Source organism: Bidens hawaiensis, unplaced genomic scaffold, assembly GCF_021521415.1.
Source record: "Bidens hawaiensis isolate Kalapana, Puna unplaced genomic scaffold, B.hawaiensis_p1.1 tig00000284_1, whole genome shotgun sequence".
Lineage (NCBI taxonomy): Eukaryota > Viridiplantae > Streptophyta > Magnoliopsida > Asterales > Asteraceae > Bidens > Bidens hawaiensis.
This window is the reverse complement of record NW_027491022.1, coordinates 8,006,278-8,015,146: the sequence shown is the minus strand read 5'-3', so window position 1 is coordinate 8,015,146 and position 8,869 is coordinate 8,006,278.

The following is an 8,869-nucleotide window of genomic DNA, read 5'->3' as shown; positions in this document are numbered from 1 at the left end:
CTTTCGAACTATTTAAAACTTGTATTTATTGGTATTTAACTTATTTTATTCTTTCATAACTTTCAATCATGCCAAATAGCCCTTACAAATTCTTAAAATTGCTTAAAATGGCTAAAAATGCATTTTCTGGAACTACATGGACCAATTTTGCCAATTCTTTCCTTTTTTGATTAAATTAACGAAACTTAAACTCCAAAAAATGTTATTGCAGATCCCAAGTCGTTTTCTTGTTGTCGAAGCCGATTTATTTTAGTTATTGTACCCGATTTTCTCATTAATACCTTATTTCGCTTCCTAATCGAGTGGATTACTTCATAAACTAGTTATATTTCATTATACTTAATGAAAATACATCTCTAAACCCCAAAAAGTACTTAAAACATTAGCCACCATCCCCTATTCTCGAAATCCGCCTTCTCCTTAATCAATTTCATAAAGATTGTTCAAGTTCTTTCATCTATGGTTTGACTTTGATGTTCATGACCACTTTGACCTTAATTATCTGTTGTTCCATTTATCTTTTGGGTAAGTTGTCTTTTTGCAAGTTGTCTTTCATTTAGTCTTTCTTCTATAATTTGATCAGGTCTTTCCTCAATAGGTGGGTTTTCCTTCAATCTCAACTCTTCCTTTAACTTTCTCTCTTCTTCCAAATACATCCTCTGTTCTCTATTATAGATTTCAATAATTTCTTCTTGTGATAGACTTCCAATTTGATACTCTTTCATACCCTTCTTCAATAACACATCTTTCAAAATTTTTACTCTCTCAGGGTCCTCAAACCATTCCTTTGCTTCTTCTTTCTTCTTGCCAGCTTGTAATTTATCTTCCTCTTCTTTTTTTTCCTTTGTCTTTCTCTCTGTATTTGTAATTTTGCTTTTTGTATCTCATGTGCTTCTTTCACCATTCTGACTTTCTCTTGCAGAGTTTTCTTTGATAGATCCTTGACAGCCTCAAAGTTATACCCATTCTTAACTAAGAATCTCACTTCTCCTTTATATTTTCTTTTAATTTCTTAATATCTACTCTTGAGTTTCTCATTCAATTTATTTTGTTCCTCTTCAATATATTTAGCCTTTTCAAACTCAACTGCTGTCTTGTAGAGTCTGCCTATCTCCACAAAAGGTTGTCTATTTAGGTAGGAGACGACATGTCCTTTTTGAAGTAAATACTTCCTTTTAGACTCTCTCTCTCTTTCTCTCTCTCCACCCACCAGCTGCCTCTATGATGCCTTCTCTAGTTTTCCTTCCAATTTTTGTTTTCTCTTATCCCTCTTCTCCTTATGTTTTTTGACCTTTTGTTCAGCAAATTGATTGATATCAGCATCAGACAGCTTCTTGAGGACCTCAAATTCTATTCCATACTTCATCAAAAAGATAATTCTTGGATCATCATTTGTTCGTCTTCCTTTTCAATGATTATTTCATCATCAATGCCTTCTAGTACCTGTAGTCTTGGTTCATTAGTTTCAATGGTCTTCATCTTTTCTCTTCTCTTATATACTTTCTTAACTTATGGCTTTTTAATCCTTTGTCTTTTCAGATCAGGAAGTTCAACAACACTTGTATCATTCTTTTCTTCTGGCTCCTTGACAATTGGTTCCTCTGAGTCAATGAGCTCTATGATAATTGTTTCAAAGATAGTCTCATTCTCAGCTTGATCAATTACCTCTTCAATTGTTGGTTCTGAAATATTTTCAGTAAGAAGTTGGCTTGCCAGCCTCTCCTTTTCTCTGTACTCTTCTTGAGTTTTTCTGGCAGCCTCCACAGTTTCCTTAGCATGCTCTTATGGATTTAACAGTATGTCAATGTAAGTCTTGAATAAGGTCAATTGGGCAATAAATTTTACATATCTCTCATCAGTCATGTCTATCCATTGTTCTTCCTTTGTTTTGGTTCTTCATGTAATCCCAAACCAAAAGCACGTTCAGATTTTTTATCAAAAGCTTATAACACTAAAGCCAGGCTTTCATCAGCTTGCTTTGGGCTGTAAGTCTTTTTCTGACAAAGCTACGCCCTTTCCCATAATTTTTCTCCTTTCTATTTGTTAAGGGGTTTCCTCCTCAAGTTTATCTTCTGGTTCATGCTCCTCTTCAACGTTAACATGCTTTTCAACTTCTACTTCTTTCTCTTCCTCATCCTCATCATACTCTGTACTAATCAACTTCAAAGCATTTGATTTATTTATTTCATCTTCAATTTAATCACTGCACTCATCGTCGTACATTTCTCCAATCAATGTTAAACCATCTTCATTATTGTCTCCCTGTTTTGGTGCATCTAAGGTCTTCTCAACCTCAGCATGCTCCAGTGTTTGAATCCTCTTTAAAGCCGTTAGCAATGCTTCTTCTAAAGCTGCATTCTTCTCATTAAGAAAAATATTCTCAAATTCCAACTCCATATATCTTGCCAATAAATCTCCATTTATCTCGGTGGGAGAGGACATTGGTGAGTCTTGTATAGGAAATAGTTCTGGCTCAATTTCAGGCTGGCTTGAAATTGACTCAGGTGAGGGAGGTATAACTAAATGAATGATGGGATGGGTGGCTTGATGAGCTTGTGATTGTTGTTCAGCTTCAGTTTCTTGGGACTTTGGTGGTGAAGTTACTTAATGGTCAACAAATGGTTTTGTGTCTGTTGAATAATGTATTGGGTTATCGACCAGTTCTGTGCTTGGAGAAATAGGTTTTATTGCTGGTGAGGAATGTACATTCTCAGTGATAGGATCAGGTGAGACAGGTGGTGTGATCATTTGGTTTGTGTCATTAACTTTATTTATCACATCATCAACGAATTGATCATCATCAATAAACTCATCATCCTTCTCAGTCTTAGCAACAACGGGCTTTTCATCGTGTACGTTTTCCCTTTGAGTTGGTTCATCAATCACTTCCACATATTCAATATAGTCATTTACCTCTATACTCTCATTCAAGTTCACATTATCATAAGCTTCTTCATTACCGGGTTCATCAACTTCATACTCATCTCCTCCTTGAGGTTCACCAACTTTATATTCATTTCCTCGATGATCATCATTACCATCACTACCTGACTCTTCCTCCTCATCACTCTCATCAGAGTCTTCATAATCTGGTTTAGGAGAGGGAGGAACGTCCATTACTTCAATCTGATCATTTAGTAACCATGGAAGTATGTCCCACTCAGTATTCACATCAGATTGGCTCTTTACAGCCTTAATTCTCTCATATACATTGGGATCTTGTAAAACCAGAATGCCCCCTTTAGTTGTTAACCCCTGTAAAGCCCTATTGATCAAGATTTGTAAAAATCTTAGATACATCAAAAACTTGTCACGCGGGTTCTTCTGGGCATTACTCACCAAACCATTAAAGATCATTCTTGAAAAGTTAAATGGCTGGTTGTACAGAATAGCTACAGTAGGTATCCAGTTCTCTGCTCATAAATGTCAAGGTTCCTATTCTAAACGATAGGCTTTGTGAAATTACATGATGGATCAAGAACTTGTAGATCAAGGGAAACATTCCCTTCTGAAATTGACCTTCATGGATTATTCCTTGATACCCCAAAGTTTCTTGAAAGATTCTTAGTAGCCTCTGTGTCGAATAAGAAAGCTGCGCATTGTGATTGTCATGTAACTGTAGTGCCTGTCTTATAGACTGCTCAGTTATCTCCATTTCTTGGCCAAGAATAGTGGCCTCAATTCTCTGTCCGTTTATGTCATCTTCATACACCGCCGATCCCCAAAAGTCTGTAAGATGGTTCCTGTAAAGGATGGGTTCTCTGTCAGCACCATTCGAAGGTTGGAATTGTTCAAAAAGTTTATCATGAACTCCAATTCTTGGTTTTCTTCATCCACTACCAGACGGGCACACATATTGTGTTTCTTTTCAAATTTTAACACCATTATATCTGAAAACAAAATTAATAGTCAGTAAGATGAAGATATAAAGTCACGTCGATAGTAGTATAGAGAAGAAAGTCATATTCGATAACCTGTTTCTTGACAATTTGCGAACCTGCACAAACAAGATAACCAATTAGCAAGATAGACAATGGAAACCCTAATTCCAACGGTCGGTTAATCGAAAATCAATAATCGATCTCTTACCAAGTCAGAATCAGGGCTAATGGCTAAATCCGAAAGTAATTTCGAGCAATCAGTAATCGAACATAAGGCACGAGCAAAGGATAATTGACAAGAGAGGGAAAAAGTGTTTGAAAAATTTTCTAAGTGCCCCTTTATACCTAACGCTTGGAGTGTAAAACCCTAGTTTGTCATTTAGCGCAAGCAAGGCATATTTTGAATTAAATTATCAATTACTTATTCTGCTCGAGCAAGCTGTCAAAAACAACTGTCTCCAAGTATGCTCGAATGTATTTCAAAATGTGCTCGACCAACATTATTTGACATTTGGTTAAGTAATTATAGTTGTTCATTCAAAGAGTTTGCTCGTAATCCAAGCCTACTCGAAAAGAAGATTTAAAACAAATTAAGTAATCTTTGGATCATTTCAAACTTGTACCCGAGATTAACCTGTGTTCGAGACCTTACCTTAACCAATTGTTCATTACAAATAACATATAAACATTAACTCATGCTCATTTACAAAATCATACTCGAAAGTGTTGCTAGTTAACACTTAACATACAATCAGTGCATCTAAGATAATCAGTATGCTCGAAAACACTTAGACAAGTTTCCAAACCACAAACTTCTCGAGTATGTTATCATTGTGCTCAATTCTTTTATCTTACATGAGATGTGCTCGAAATACTTAGAAAAATTATAAGTCACTCAAAAATACTTGGACACACTAAAAAATGCAACTCTACTCGAAAACACTTAGATACATTTTCAATCACACATTTATGCTCGTAGAGTAAAGATCATCTCTTCAAGCACAAATTCTTGCTCGAAACACTTAGAAAATATTTGATAGAACCTATGAGTTTGGATCTAGATCTTATATGACAACGTATTGTTTGGATTCGTCATTACTTCTTAGGATTACAATTAGGATTACACTTATAATGCTATTACTTTACTGTGTGTAGTGTGTGTGTTCTGGAGTGATTTTGGCAGAGTAACGGGAAGAATACGATTAATGCAAAAACTGTTATTACTTTAGAATACTTTGTTGGAATCGGTATGCTCAAGACACATATTATTATTGATGTGGCTAGTACGTCATGATCCAAGTCGGGTCATACCCAATAACAAGCTAGACAAACACCAATAATATTTGTTTATATATGATATGATTATAACAAATGAATATTCACACTTGAGTTATTTGAAAAGGGGTTTCTAAATAAATGTACTTGTGAAATAAATAAATCAAATGGATGATTTATGCTTAGAGAAAGAGCATTCCATATTTTTATTTAAAATGGTTAAGTAACAATATGTTAAGCATGTTACCTATAATGTGTTATTGTTGTGTATGACACAAAGTGTGAACAACACAATGCATTGTGTATGACACAATATAAGTATGTATAACACAAGGCATTGTGTATAACATAATATTGTTGTGCATGACACAATGCAAGCTATATGACACATTACAAGTTATATAACACAAAGCATTGTGTATGACACAATGCAAGGTATATAAATGGAAACCTTGCAAATAATAAAAAAAAGAAAGGAAAGAAAGCCCCCCCATCCTCACCCTTGTCTTATTTTATTACTAATATTAAGATAGTGGGTACATGCAAGAGTGATGATTGGTTGCCTTGGGTGGTGCTTTTCATAACTCTCCTAACTCTCTCTCACAACAAAAGACACAAAAATACTCTCTTTTCTCTCTTGGGTTTTCGGTCAAAGGAAGGAGTAATTTCAAGTGTAAATCCTAGCTAATCATGTGTATTGTCGGAGGCTTGGGGTATGCAAGCTTGAGGACCTTCTCTTTGAAGTTCTTGCCTTCCAACCATACTCTTCATCACCCGGATTTGTCTACTTGAAAGGTATCTTGACATGCGTGAACTTATAGTGTCATGCATGTGTTTGATAGTATGTATTGGGTGGTGCCTTTCATAACTCTCCTAACTCTGTCTCACAACACAAGAGACTATTACACAAGACACAAAAATACTCTCTTTTCTCTCTTGGGTTTTCGGCCAAAGGAAGGAGTAATTTCAAGTGTAAATCCTAGCTAATCATGGTGTATTGTCAGAGGCTTGGGGTATGCAAGCTTGAGGACCTTCTCTTTGAAGTTCTTGCCTTCCAACCATACTCTTCATCACCCGGATTTGTCTACTTGAAAGGTATCTTGACATGCGTGAACTTATAGTGTCATGCATGTGTTTGATAATATGTATTTCGTATTTGAATCCGGGCTTGGGTTTTGCATGTGTAAAATCGGTTTTATACATATCAAATTAACAAGATTTAAATATAATTTCCTCTGCGTTTTTCATAAAATTGGGATTTTATAACTTTGATAATCTTGTTAAAACCCAACAATGGCATCAAGAGCTGCTTATACGGATGCATGCTTCATTAGACCAAAAAATTTTCTGGTTTAGGTTGGGGTTTTACCTTATGGCCAAAAATTTTAGGGGTTTTGGTTACCCCATGGTTTTTCAAGGTAATACTTTACATGCATGTGGTAATCTTGAAAAAACTAAGTCATTTGGATGATTGATTGTGTTGTTTGGACAAAACCCGAAACTTTCGGTTTTGTCATGTTTGGCCGAAAGTTTCAAGGGGTGAAGGGGAACCATTTTGGGTCATTGTGTTATTACATATTTGGATGTGTAATAGATGTTCATAACCTAGCCATGGCCTTGTGTTTGGTTGAATGTTTCTGTTGTGTTATTTATTCATTCGATATGGTTGTAATTTATTTGGGTTGTGTAATCTATTTATTCATTTCAATTGGTTTGTAATAATAAGTAGATTAGGTGCATTTCTTTTACTAGAAAAATATGTATTAGGATATATTTTTTTAAACGAATATGCAAGGAAGGAAGCCCAAATAAAATGGATGGAGACCACAACACGGGGGTGAATACTTGGAGCATTTGGATGCGGGATCAAGTGGGAGTTCCCCGACACAAGCACATCTCCTTTTCAGTCCCTTAGGAGAGACCTTTTGACACACTTGTCTTCAGTCAACAAGTGTAGTCAACATTAGGAGGCTATGGTTATGAACTTGTGGTTTTATGTTTTATGCTTGCATGGTTGATTTACTTTTTGTTTATGTTATTGCAATTTGGTTTGCTAACAACTTAAAATCAACAACTAGCATAAAATTGGTTCCTTAGAAATTGTAGGTAATAAAAATTGGTTTTATTAAAGGCTAATGATTTCATAATGAAATGGGTTTTATTAATAGGAACTTTGAAATGGGTTTTTCAACTAAGTACCATACATTTGAATGCATGCAAATGAAAGGTACATAAAAGGTTTTCCAATCTATAATTTAGAAAACTAAAATCCCTTTTATAAAATAAGTTGAACACCATCCTTTTTTACGACACTTGAATCACTTGGGAACTCGATGTGGGATAAAGGTCACCAAACCGCATTAGAGGAAACTTGTGAGTTTGAGGTGGGTTTCCCATATTTGTGGGATAAAGGTCACCTAACCACATGTATGTGTAAACTTACACGTGTGTGTAAGTAGGACGACTTAAATTGGAAACCATGTGAATAGGGTCACCGAAGCATGGCGTACAATGGTGTTGATGGGATTAAACATGCCGACTAAACATGAGATGTTTAACCGATCCCATAAAACTAGAAGTTGCAAAGGGTTGCAATCATCAAACGTTGACTGCCTTGTTAATTTGAATAGTAGGATAAAGGTCACCTAACTACTATTTGAATGTAACTTTGGGTTCTAGATTTTAATCATTAATTGTCTTGGAGACACAAAGGGTATTAACGATTAAAATTAATTGATATCGAAAATACTAAAATTGAGCTTTGTTATATTTGTAGATGGCTGCAATCAACAACCCACCTAACGTTATTATTCCACCCGTTAACAACCTATCACTTAGATCTATTCTTGACAAGGATCGTCTAAACTATAACAACTTTATGGATTGGTATCGAAACTTGGGAATCATTCTCAAGCAAGAAAAGAAATACTACGTAATAGATGAACCTTGTGTTGACGATGTCCAAGACCATAACGATTGGGTTAAGCACAATGAGGATTCGGTGCAAGTTTCTTGCCTCATGTTGGGAACTATGATTCCGAGATTCAAAAGGATTTTGAACTTCATGGGGCATACTACATGATCACCCAACTTAAGGAAATGTTCCTTACACAAGCTAGGGTGGAACGCTTCGAAACGATTCGAGCGCTTCATGCATGTCGTATGGAAGAAACCTAATCGGTATCATCTTATGTACTTAAGATGAAAAGCCACATTTACCGTCTCGAGCGCCTTAATTGTCTCGTCTCAAAGGAGTTAGCCACGGATTTGATCCTAAATGGGTTAACCAAGAAATTTGAGACATTTGTTATGAATTATAACATGAATGGGTGGGACAAGAGCATTAGTGAGCTTCACACAATGCTCCAGACAGCCAAGACAGGAATGGGTTAAAAGGTTTTACCCATTCTCACGATCAATGAGGGAGGCAATAGGAAGAGGCATCACCCGGAACCCAAGGCAAAGGTTGCCAAAGGCAAGGAACAACACATGGGTAAGTTCAAAGGAAAGGCTAAAGTGGAACCCCCCAAACCAAAGAAGCTGAAGGTTAGCTCAGAGGATCCATGCTTTGGATGTGGGGAGATTGGGCATTGGATAAGGAATTGTCCAACCCGTCTCAAAGAGTTGAAAGCTAAGAGGGATGCAGGGCAAAACTCGGGTACAACTTTCATGATTCATGTTGATCTTAATATTATTTCCTCTAACACATGGGT